At 41.8% G+C, this 13,173-nt stretch overlaps 1 protein-coding gene across 3 annotated transcripts in view; it reads right to left on the bottom strand.

Annotated features, from left to right (window-relative positions):
- The window catches only part of LOC138296303 (uncharacterized), a 619,236-nt gene extending 610,368 nt beyond the window's left edge, over positions 1-8,868 (bottom strand). Inside the window, exon 1 of one of the 3 annotated variants that reach the window (XM_069235314.1) lies at positions 8,622-8,868. The gene's annotated coding sequence lies outside the window, so the exon portion shown is untranslated. The remainder of the gene's footprint in view (positions 1-8,621) is intronic. The other 2 variants (XM_069235317.1, XM_069235316.1) reach the window with 2 other exon arrangements.
- Positions 8,869-13,173: the final 4,305 nt, after the last annotated feature.

A 13,173-nucleotide genomic window follows, 5' to 3' on the forward strand; every position in this document is an offset into this window, starting at 1 on the left:
ACTAGCAAATTGCGAGTCGCTCTGACTCGCAATTTGCGGGTCACAGTTCAGAATGTTGCTACATCTGGCCCTTATTCTTTAAATAACATTGTGTCTTTTGCATTCGATAGCATAAAAAATGACATGTCTTTTTTACAACATGGACAGAACCAGTTGAGATTGAGTATGCAATTGAGTTGGACATTGCAGGTTTTGAATTTAAACCATGGAAGTATGTGAACTTGACAGAGTAATTTTTTTCCATTTAATTTAACATTCATACAGAGACTGATGGCTAAAAAAGATGCAACTTATACAATGGTGAACATTGAGCTTTGTAGAAAAATTACCTTCTTCAGTAGCCGAAACACCTTCTGCCCTGTGGTTAATTCATGGAGTAACCTTGCTGCCAATCTCTATGTTTCTATTTACATCTTTTTTTAAACAATATCAAGTAGGCAGATATGGAGCTGTAAGAGATAGCTTTGTTCACGAGTCCTGTCTTTCATTTACAAATGTATTTATGGGGAAACTGAAGTGTTGCTTAGTGGAAACTAATGAGAAACTTTGGTTGTCCATTTGTAAAGTGGTCATGCTGCACAGCGCATGTAATGCATCCATGGCTAATGTGGCATGCTATCTGGAAAGCGCACCAGTCACTTTGAGCACGACATGCTCTTTCTGTCCACATCATTTCTAGGTTCCCACTCTAGGTTAGGTTAGTGGGGACCACAAAATAATAACTCCTCGCACCTGTCAACTGTGTTTTTAAGTGCTTTCATGGCTGGAAATTTTGTTTAACAGCTGAGAACAGGCTTGCCACTCTTGAAAATGTTTAATGCACTATGTCCTCTAGGGGCTAAATATATAGGTACACTGCATTATTAAATGCCATTTTCTTTTTGTGTGGTTATGCCTTCTAGGAGCTAACTATATAGTTACATGACCACATTTCTTACAAATGATATTTTCACTGTGGTGTTCTCTAGGGGCTATTCTAAGCAGTACAGTCATAACAACATACTGAAGTATTTGTGGCACAGAAACTTGCCCCATAATACTTTGCAAGGCATTACTTTTATTAAACATTTTTACTCATAACTCAGCCTGTGACAATGGGACCACCTTTAAAACATTGACCACAATATGCTCTTTCTGTCCACATCTCCTCTAGGACCCCACACTATGTTAGTGGGGGCTCCAAAATAATAACATCTAACACCATTCATTATCTTTTTAAGCTCTCTCATGGCTAGAACTTTTGTTTCATAGTTAGGTAAAGTTATGTTTTATGGGCCTCGTTTGTAGTATTATTCCACTAAGCCTGCTAGCCTTTAAAAAGTGTAATGCACTAAGTTCTCTAGGGACTAAATATATGGTTATAGTTCATTATTTATTCCCATTCTTTTTTAATGTGGTTATGCTCTCTATGGGTTGATTGTATGGTTACATGACCATGTTTCTTCCAAATGCTATTTTTATTGTGGTGTTCTCTAGGGGTTCTTATGAGCATTGCATACATACTATAATATTTGCACCACGAAAACTCACCATATAATGTTTTGCAGGGCATTACTTTTACAAAACATATTTGCTCATAACTCAGCCTGTGGTGGTCCCAGGACAATGAGACCACCTCCAAAACACTTTTTCTGTCTACATCATCTCCGGGTCACCACACTAGGTTAGTCGGGCCCCCAAAATAATAACCTCTCCCACGACTCAGTGTCTTTTAAGCCATCTCATGGCTAGAACTTTTGTTTTACAGCTGAGAGACATTTTGTTTTAAAGGCTGTGTTTGTAATATCATTGCAGTAGGCTTGCTAGCCATAGGAATGCCTTCTAGCGGCCAAGGATATGGTTACACTGCATTACTTTCTTCTTGTTTTTTCATGGGGCTAGTCCCTCTCGGGACTAACAATATGGTTACATGAACAGTCTTCTTACAAATGATATCTTTCTTATGGTGCACTCTAGGGGCTGTTTTGAGCATTACAGTCTAATGCCAAAAGTTTATTTCTGATAAAGGTTTATATGATAAGTGTATTTGTTTTAATAGTCTCTCCTTATTACAATTATGACCATGATTCAGGCAAACTTAACACCCTTATTACACTATGACTGTTTGAACACTCTTGATATATTTGGGTGACCCTTATAGTTTATTTAGGCTCTGTGGCTGTCTTGTCTTTTTTTGGGGAATTGTGTTATCCAGCTGGCAACTCTGATGGTGGGGTAGTGAAAGTGGTATTCTATTGGAATTAGCATGGCAGATTTAAATTAGGACGCTAAATGACAATCTTTTCATTTTTTGCTGCAGATAGAGGAAGAAGGTAAATGGAAGTGCTTTTGTTATATGAAGGTCACTGGAATTATATGGCAGGAAAAGATAAAATTATGAGGCAGGGTTGAACAATTTATGTGCAGAAAAGTCCAGTTATGAATTTGCATTGCCAATAGCTCTAACTCACGCAAATGAACCTATTGCATTGCAAATGCTTGTTAATCTTCAGTAAACGTGCCATCTCGTTCTTTTGTTCCTTCATGGCCTTCTGCTGAATATAACAATGATGAAATTCAGGCTCTTAGGACTCTTCCAAAATCTAAGTTCTAAGCCGAGGAAGTTCCTTTTTCAGACTTTGTGGATAGTAATGGCCCTCTTTAAAGAACAGCTTTTCAGGATTGAATATGGCTTTAGTGCTGCTGCTATTTATGCCTTTCACTTCCTTGTCAAAGACTTCCAAGCTTTAACTTCTGCCATTCCGGATGTGCTGGAATGTTCACAGTTGTTTTCAAATATCAAAATGCAGGCTAAATGTCTTGCAGATGTTTCTTGCACTATTCTAGAAGCATCAACCTCTTCTATTGCTTCTTCCATTACTGCGCGATGTCATATATACTTTAGAGATTGGAAGACAGAAGGAGCTCAAAAATCTGGCTTACTTCACATGCCATATACTGGAAGCAAGTTGTTTGGTAACCAATTGGAGGATATGCTTTTTAAAGCCTTTCAAAATCACAAGCATATCCAACTTTTTAGGTTTCAGCCAATGACAAACTCATTTCCAAAAACACCTAGAAGATGTCAGCGGGGATGTTACTTCCAGTATCAGGGGGAAATGGGCCAAACCTTTCCAAATAAACAGCATTCAAAGCCTCAGCCTCCCCCTCCTGTGAAGCCCAAAAAGCTATCCTGACTATGCGACCTCCCAGGGGGAGGAAGCCTTTCTTTTTTCTCCAGAAGGGGCAACAAAATGTTTCAGATGCATCGATATTACGAAACATAGAAAGGGGCTCTGCATTGGACTTTGTAAGTACTCCTCCTCATTCAGGTCCAGTTCATTCTTCATTCCTAGGGGATGTGTCCAAAAAGTCAGCCTTTGCACAGGAGATTGCAGAGCTGGTGCAGAAAAATGCAATCACAGCAGTGCCAGGGGACCAAAAAGGGAACAGGCTCTTTTCACACTGGTCCAGAAGGCATCAAGTTCAGACTGATAGTCAACTAAAAGAGACTGAATGTGTTTCTCAACAAGGCTTGTTTCAAGATGGACATCCTTCAGAGGCTTATTCCTCGCGTACGTCCAGGAGAGTGAATGGTAGCTTTGGACTTAAGGGATGCCTACCCTCAGCACCAACAATACCACCACTTTTGTGTGGCGGGTCGTCATTGGAAATTCAAGGTGTTCCCTTTGGGCCTTCTGACCTCTCCATGAGTTTTTACCAAAGTGCTAACTTCAGTAGTAGCATATCTCCATAGGCTGGGTATTTAGGTCTACCTTACCTGGCTTCTCCATTTCCCATCACAGTCTACTCTTCAAACTCAAATAAAACTTTTTTCCAGGTTTTGGAGGACTTTAGTATTCTCATAAATTTTGAGAAATCTCATGTCAAGCCCACCCAGGGTCTACAGTTCATTGGTGTCCATTTCTAGACATATCTTGTAATGGCCAGTCTTCCTTAGTCCCGAGCACAAACCTTACAGAGCCTATTGCTTTCTAAGGGGCAGTGGTCAGAGGCTTCAGAAAAAGAATGGCTACGCCTTTAGGGTCACATTCTATGATACCCTTTTTCCCATTAGAAAACCATTGATATTGCCCTATTGCTTTCTCTTTTTTCTATATCATACCATTCCTGTTTTTTTGCAGGCTGCTTGTGTGTTTGTAATGTGCAGGACTCAACTACATCCGAGCCTTCTGGTTTGGCAGCTCCTGTTGCATTGGAATCCAGGATCTCAGACGTTGGAGTAACTGGTGCCCATAATGAGAGAGATTTAGCATGCAGTGGTTATTAACCCCTTTGAATTTAGCAAGGAGGTTCCTGTTATCCCTCCCCTCTCCCCAAATCTTACCTAAAGTTGCAATCAAATCGGGGTGGGCTACGACTTTAGGCAATCTCTCAGTTCAGAGGAAATAGCTTCCGGAAGAAAGGATTAATTCCTTGAATTGGGGAGAGTTGGGAGTGGTGCATCTAGCTCTGCTTCAGTTCTCTCATTTGCTGTTAAATAAGTTGTTTTAATAATGATAGACAACACAGTCACAAAATCATATATAAACAAAGAGTCCAGGGCAGGGTCTCAGACTCTTGCCGATCTCACCTTTCAGATAGTAGTTGGGCGGACACTCATTAACTGACCCTATCTGCAACTTACTTCAAGGGAAGGACAATGTTTTGGCGGACAGATTGAGCTGGGTCCTTCCTTCGTCCCACAACTTCTGTCTGGATCCCTGTATTTTCAACCAGAAATGTCAAAGGTTCACACCCATCAGATCAATCTTTTTGGCACCTTAAAATATACTCTTTGGCCAATGTTTCTGTCCATGTTACTGGATCCAGGTTGCTGGGGCACAGATGCTCTTGCCCACCCTTGACCTCCCTTTCTATTGTATGCCTTCTCTTCCTTTCCCTTGATATACAAGCTTTTGGCCAGACTGCAGAATGAGAAAGTAAACCTAGTTCTGGAAGCCCTCTTTTGGTCTCAAAGTGGGTGGTTTCCCTTGTTGCCCATGTCCCCTCAGGTCTCCTATTCTTCCTCTGGACACATGCAAGAGGATGTGTCTGACTGTATGGTTATTGAGAGGAGGGGTTTGAAGTTACAGGGTCTATATTATCCAGTGGCATATTCAATACAGCATTCAAGGAGACTATCAAATGGTGTTCAGCCAGATCTTTAAACCCCACTAATTTGAACTCCTCTTGAGTACCACAGTTTTTGCAGAATGGTTTTCAGAAGGGTTTGGCTATTGCTACTTTAACAGTACAATAGGCAGCACTTAAAGCAATTAGGGCTTCCTCAGATGGATCTCTTGGATGCTCGACTTCTAACGGGTTTTTCCCCTGAGGAAGCCTACTATTAAACCTACTCACCTCCTCTGAACTTACCCTTGGTCCTTAAAGCTTTGCAATTTCCCCCATTTCAGCTTTTAATGAGTGTGAATTTAAACACTTGTCTTTGAACATGTTCTTCTTGGTGGCTATAACATCAGACTTCCTTATGTCTGAAAAAAAAATCCAATAGACTACTTCTTAAGTTAGGTCCTGGTTTTCTTCTAGGAAATACCATTGCCCTCTTTCTTTCTAGCACCCTCCACTCCTGAGGAAGAGGCCTTACATACCTTGGATGTGTTGAGGGTGGTGAGAATCTATTTGTCTAGAACACAGCTTTTCAGACGATGCAAGAATTTGTTTATCAATTTTGCTATCCTTCATCATGGACAAAGGTGTCTATTCCTACTTTGAGTAGATGGTTTAGATCAATCATTTCTATTGCCTATTCTTCACAGGATGTGCAGGTACCAGGTGAAATTCAGGGAAGAGCAAATCGAGGAATGGCAGCCTCCTGGGCTGAGGCTGGTGGAGCTTCTGTCTTTGACACTTGTAAAGCAGATGCTTGGGCGCCCCAGCTGCATTTTCCCTCATTACAGGCTGGTTGTGGGAAGCATGGATTTCTTGGACTTTAGTGCTAGAGTTTTGGCTGCTGTGATCTCTTGAACAGTTTGTTCATCTTTTGATTTGCAATAAACAGTTTTTGTTTGCATGAGCCAAGAGTTTGCCTTGTTTAATAGGATCCGGGTTGTTTTTACTCAGCTTTGGTATATCCTCATAGAAGTAAGTTGTGATAAGAGGAAATGGGTTGTGGATGTAATGATTCAGTTACTTTCCGGTAATCATCATTATGCCGAATACCCTTTGTCTTGTATCAATACTTATGACTCTCCCTCCCTGTACCCATTGTGGGACCAGAATCCCCTTTTTCTAGCTTGGGGGAGTACACAAAGTGGTTTGGTCTTTAACCCTCTTATCACTAGTATTGTGAGAGGAAATTGGGAGGGATTGGGGTGGGGGGGTTCTTTGAACCTTTTTATTGGTTCCAGCAAGGCCATGTGGTGACTGGGTAGAGGTTGACACCTTAAAGAAGTAAGTATTGGTATTTCATTTCGTTTGTTACTTTATTCAGTACAAAAAGACCATAAAAGACATCCAATAAATACAACATACAAATTTCTCAATCATAAAATTACTAAAAAACATTATTAGTACATTTTCCGAATACCATGAGCAGCATATATAAAATTTAACACAGCCTGAATTATGTCCATGTTTCCCAAATTATGTAAGTGTGAATAAACAAGCTGGCTAGTTCTAATACTTTTAGACAAAAATAACGGACGTAAAAACCTTTTTCTCTGAACAACATATAAAGTGCAAAAGAGCATAAAGTGCAATGTACTCTGAGATGTCTTTCCATCACAGCGACAAGGAGGAAGGTTCTTGAACCAGGTTCCACATACTGGAAATGCTACCAGGTAGTGTAAGGTATTTAAACATAGCCTCGTAAGTAGAAACCTTTGTCGCTCGTGATTAATAATAGTCTAATATAGCTTTGGTTGAAGTTGTTGTGTCTCATGCCTCGTCCATGATCTAATTACACCCGAGGCTGGCTCCATGACCTGGTTTTTCTGCCAGTATATGTCTTTAACCTTTTTAATGTCCTGTCTTGTTAAAGTATCCGGTTTAAGGAAAAATTCTCCTAATCCTAATGATAGGAGGGAGAGATGGACATATCTAAGCCAGGGTATATCCAAAAATCGTGATAAGAGGAGACAATCCTGTATCACCTTTCTACATAAAAACGCTTCTGGCTTAGTCCAGATTTTTAACCACAATAATACAGGATGAAGCTTTATATAGCTAGATATATATCTCAGGCCTACTTCTTCAAGTATTGGTATGAGGAAAAAGGGTATTCGGAGTGATGAGGATTACCAGTAAGTGCTTGAATCCTTAGTCGACTTCATTGTTTACAAATGATTTGAGTAACAAGGTCTTCCTGCACGTACAACGCCATGGGAGGATCTAACTGGTTTATTAGACTAAGATGAATTAAAATATGTTGTGAGCATCTATTTAAAACGTTCTGTAAAACGACTGCTTTTTAGCCAATTACCTTTATTACCGTTGGACTACATGATGGAATACATAATATAAAATTTATTATTTTTCTATTCTTAAAATTTTCTTGTGGATGAACTCCACCAAAATCTTCTAGGGGCAGTTAGGCTGTCAACAGATCATGAAGTTCACGAGGAGAGCTCATGAATGCTCTTTCATTACTGCGTACACAGTGCCCTAGATTGTGGAGCACTTTTCTTGAGGGTCTGAGGACCGAATCCAAAACTAAAAAGTTTCAGGTAGGAATTAAAACCGACTTTGTTAGAATCTGTTATGTTCTCGGGTAATTCCTGCAGTGACTTAAACTGGTGACCTGCAGGCTATTCCAAGTGACCGCCTGCCCACCAAAGTCTGAGAACGTATAGGGTACTGTGCCAAGATTGGTTAGCATAACAGGCTTAACTTGAACCTTTATCAGCCATCCTTAATATTTTAGAAAGTGGGCAGCTGTGCAAAAAGGTGGCGGTAGGTTACTTTCTGGATAGGTGAAAATCAGTATGGTTCTTTAACAAAGCCAGAACAAGAATTAAGTAAATCAGAATTAATACAAACAGCTGAAGAAGGCACAGAATTCTAACGTTTAAATACTCAAATTAAAACACACAGAATTCTAACGTTTAAATACTCACATTAAAACATTATTTTCTAATTGAGCTCTGATTCTTGTGTTTAAAATCGGGGGAATCCTAAATGCAAGCACGACTTTCAAGACTTGTGTGCCTGGTACCGGCAGTAACCTCAAACACGAAACCCCCTGGGGCTCTCCGACAATGCCACTTGAAAGAGAACGGCAGGGCCTGAAACCACAACAAGGAGCAGCGCTCCAGTAACAGGGGCGTTGGATAAATGCCACAGCAAGCGGTGAATAACGCCTAAAAATAAAAAATACTGAAGCAAAAATAGCTTATTTCGTAGAGCCCCCACTCTCCCCCACTCTCCCCCTACCCACAGCACCGCGCGCCACACAGGGTGTATGCTATTCATCAGGTTGTTTGCTTTCTTTCATTCTCATTTTGTCACGCATACTAACTACTACATGGGGCTACTTGCACCCTCTCCGAGCTCCTCCCATGATTGCAGGATGATGATGTGTGACACGTCCTCCGCCCTGTGACTGCATGTAACTCTGACGGCAGCATCCTCTCGCATCTGTGCAGCCCTCCCTCCCTCCCATCCCTCTTTCCCGCGCATACCTGAAGGTCGCTAGAAGGTGGCAGGGGCTCGCGGGGGGCGGGTAGGTACCCACGAGAGTCCTCGGGTTAGCAGTTCCTCATGCTGAAGTTGTGAGAAGGCAGCGGCGCTCCCTCACCTGGGCTTCCCCCTCCCTCTTCCACTCTTTCCTTGGTCGTCAAAGCAACAACAGGTCGCCCCGCCCTTGCCCATTCTCCGCTGCTCTGCTCCATGCAATTACTGCTGTACCATGCCCCGCGCGAGAAAGGAGCCTTGGCATTGATGCTTGATGCTTAATGTTGGTTTTGGCATGGAAGGTTGATGCTGGTGAAAAAGTGACTCCATTTAGATTGCCGTACATATCGGGTATTTCACAAAACATTTAGAGCAAATCCTCCTTGATACTATACCTATGGCATATTTGCCTCACCAGTCAGGTCCAGTAGTCACAGTGACAACAAGCATTGGCAATGCCAATAGGTCTTGCCTGAGCGAGATTTACTGGCTTTGCCAACGTTTTTTAGCCATGTTGCAAATGGCTTAAAATAGAAATTAAAAGCTTTATGACACAATCAGCGTTGACAGTGTTATAGTTTATTTTTTACTTGTAGCAATGCTTCCCTACTGCTGTTTGATCTATGCTATGACGTCGATTTAGATCCAAATTCAGGGGGCGCATGCCCCGTCCTGACCTCTGCATGTGGCTCCCTGTTCAGAACAGGCAAATATTTATTTACAAGTTAATCTACATGAAAGAAAGCAAGTAACTAGGGTGTCCTGCACAGTTAACTTTTGACTCACCTTCATTTTTAAAGACATTCTGCAATACACGTGTAATATATAAAAACGTTTCTTCAAAAATTCCAAAAATATGTTTTATTCATATGCAGAACTGTTTCATCTTAGTAGTAGTAGTACATCAGACTAAATCAGTGCATGTAAGGAGTTTTCAAACATGAATTTTGAAATGTTTATGCTTCCACCCACCCTTACAAAGCCAATAGTGAGCTAAGGGCCAAGTCAGTTATGTTCACCCTTTGGATGGCTTGAGTTGCTATTCTACATGGACATCATTATAGTAAAATCAGATGTTGGTTACGTTTGTGTGCAGCGCAAATCCCAAAGGTATTTATATCAAGATTGTATTATATGTAATAATAAAGTGCATGCGTTGGCATAACTAAAACGTTTCACCTATGCAAAATCTATTGTCTTTGTCAATGTTTTTTGTACATGTTGCAGATGACTATCATAAAGATGTCAAGTACAGAAAGAGCTGCCAACTTGTGAAACAGGGTTCGAGTCTCGATGTCGGCTCAACATCTTGTGATCCTGGCCAAACCATGTAATCTCCCCATAAAAAGTATCTTTGTGCAGTATAACTGGTGCTCTTATAAAGCGCTGAAATACTTTATAGAACCTTTAAGAGTTTTTTATAAAAGTTACCCATACTATGAAAAAAGTGATCCATACCCTTTAAAGGTGAGCCAGTGTTCTAGGTGAGGAGAAGAGGAAGCCTTGCGGGTGGAAGCCGATTAGGGGAGAGAGGAAGTGTGAGGAATCGCGGTGTCAGCAGTAGAGAAGGTGGTGCTCACACTGCACCACAATGAGCACTGGGATGTAGACTGTCGCTAGGGTGTGGGGAGATATTGGCCATAGCTGGTTTTGACTTGGGGGTAGTAGTAAAATATAAATGTTCAGTGGGTTTCCTAGAGCTTTTGGCCCCTGTGCCACTGCATCTGCTGCACCGTTCAAATCATGGTCCTAGTGCAAGCTAGGTAGCTTCACTTGTGACTGCTTGTTTGGTAGTAAAATACAGCAATAACCGGTGGTCAGTGGGATTCTTAGAGCTTTTAGCCTCTGTGCCACTGCACCTGCAGTACAATTCAAATCATGACCGTAGTGCCTGCATGCACAAATGAGGAACTCATATATATCCAGGAATGTATGTGTTCTGAAAAAGTCACAGTTGCAGATGAGCAACACAATTATTGCGTAGATAAACATAAAACACAAAGGTTTTCATAAAAAGTGCCTTTGAACTGATCCAACTCTCCAGAACGAATTGCCACACATGTCATAAATAAAGCTTATGCTTTACACATCAAAGTGAAAAACAAGCATTGTTAAATTATGTCACAATGTGGCTGGCTCTTTCCTGTGAAAAGACTTTGGCCCTCATTCTGACCTTGGCGGGCGGCGGAGGCCGCCCGCCAAAGTCCCGCCGTCAGGTTACCGTTCCGCGGTCGAAAGACCGCGGCGGTAATTCTGACTTTCCCGCTGGGCTGGCGGGCGGTCGCCTTCAGGCCGCCCGCCAGCCCAGCGGGAAAGAGGCTTCCACGATGAAGCCGGCTCGGAATCGAGCCGGCGGAGTGGAAGCTGTGCGACGGGTGCAGTTGCACCCGTCGCATATTTCACTGTCTGCGCAGCACAGTGAAATACATTTAGGGGCCCTCTTACGGGGGCCCCTGCAATGCCCATGCCAGTGGCATGGGCACTGCAGGGGCCCCCAGGGGCCCCGCGACCCCCCCTACCGCCATCCGACCGCCGGGATCTGGATGGCGGTAGGGGGGGTCGGAATCCCCTCGGGCGGCGGTACACTGGCGGGAGCCCGCCAGTGGTGCCGGTCCGACCGCGGCTTTACCGCCGCGGTCGGAATCCCCATTGGAGCACCGCCGGCCTGTCGGCGGTGCTCCCGCGGTCCTCCGCCCTGGCGGTCTTTGACCGCCAGGGTCAGAATGACCGCCTTTATCCTGTGCTTGACAGTGAAGTATCCGTAAACAGTGTAAATTGCCCAAGATCACCATAAATTAGGTTGAAGCTGAGACTTAAATGCGGTTTTGTACTCTGTTCCTAAAAAGGCAGTTTCACAAATTAAATGGACTCACCAAAGAAGAAGGATTGTGCAAAATACAAATTAAATATGAAAAAGTCTCTGCAAAAATTCCCCACAAATATTTCATTCACATGCAGAACTGTGTCATCAAACTAAATCAGTGCAATGTGTTTTTGTATGTAATAGCTTTGAAACATGATTTTAGAAACGTTTATGCTTCCACCCATCCAATGTCATTAGAGAACTTCATGCCCCATGAATGAAAGGCAAATGTTTTGGGAAGCTGAAGAGCAAGATACATTTTGAGATGGTTATATCTAAAAGAAAATGTTGCAAGCAGGCTCCATGGAGAAAGTACACTGCATTCCTATTCCCTGTAAAAGCTCTCACTTTGAAGTCAGCTGAAAGCAAAACAAACACCGGTTCCCTCAAAGACACAGCTTGACATTTGACCTCAGTCTTTGAATGCCCAGCAAATATGATGAGATAACATGATTTATAGGCCTGTTTATTACTGAAAATAAGTTTGTGGAAGAATACTATAATTATGGCTTTGGTATGGGGATTGTATGGTGCACCTTTGACCATCTGGTGCGAATAGCTAGCCACATTCAAAGCTCAAGGAACTCCTCTCTGGTGCAGAATAATGTGATGCATTGAATTGTGATACGTAGCGGCACTTGGGATTCATCACACTTGTCTGGCCTACGCAAGCTGGACTTGTGATGATCAAACTATGGGCAAACAGATTTAGCTAACACTTTTTACCCGGTGTATTTTGCATGTGCCACACATATTGTTCCAGACACAAAGCCCAGACAGCATATGTGTATGTACCAAATAATTCCATGGTGGTCGTTGGCTATTTTAGTCTGCTAAATGATGTCTGTCTGACAATCACATGTGTCATATTGGCCAAACACCATACCTTTCATATCTATCCAGTTAATCAGTGTGCTGGAAGCCACATACACTGTAGACTGGCTCTAGCAGCCAGTGTCTCTTCTTACCTGAGTGTATATTGCTTCCATCACACATCCTATGGTAGGAATGCAGTCAGATAGTGCATATTCATGAATAAAATGGTGTATTTAATTTGCATAGCACTTCAACATATTTAAATGCAAAGATGCCACAGCTACCTACGTTCATATTTCCGCATATTTACACCAACTATGAGAATTCCACACATCCATTGTTTCAATTAGTTTCAGACAGTTCATTGGATTAATACATGAATTGTAGATATCCACATTTAAACACCAAGCCAAAATTTCTAATCCCAGTTAGAAAGACTGTATTAATCCAGTGAACTGTCTGAAATTAATTGGAACTAGGGATGTGCGTAATTCTCGCAGTTGTGTCAATATGAGAAAATATGCAAAATACATATACGTCATTTAGCGCTATATTTATGCACAAAATGCATCCTTGGGTTTATTTTTGACACAAGGGTGCATTTCACACTAAAAATAGCACAAAAACACAATTGCTATGAACAAAATGATCAACAAAAGTCACTGCCATTTTAGTTGTTGGATTGTTTCCATACTCCTGTGCTATATTTGTACCACACATTGCAGTGTAATTGCGCGACTGGTGTAATTTTGGAAATTTCCCATTGTTAAAATTTTGCCAGTGCCTAATTGGAACCATTGTCTGACATTGATGATTATTTTTATTTATTTTTACAGCTTTTCCATTTTTCATTTTTTTTTCTCTTATTGTCTGCTTCTCAA

The sequence above is a fragment of the Pleurodeles waltl genome, chromosome 5, assembly GCF_031143425.1.
Source record: "Pleurodeles waltl isolate 20211129_DDA chromosome 5, aPleWal1.hap1.20221129, whole genome shotgun sequence".
Taxonomy (NCBI): Eukaryota; Metazoa; Chordata; class Amphibia; order Caudata; family Salamandridae; genus Pleurodeles; species Pleurodeles waltl.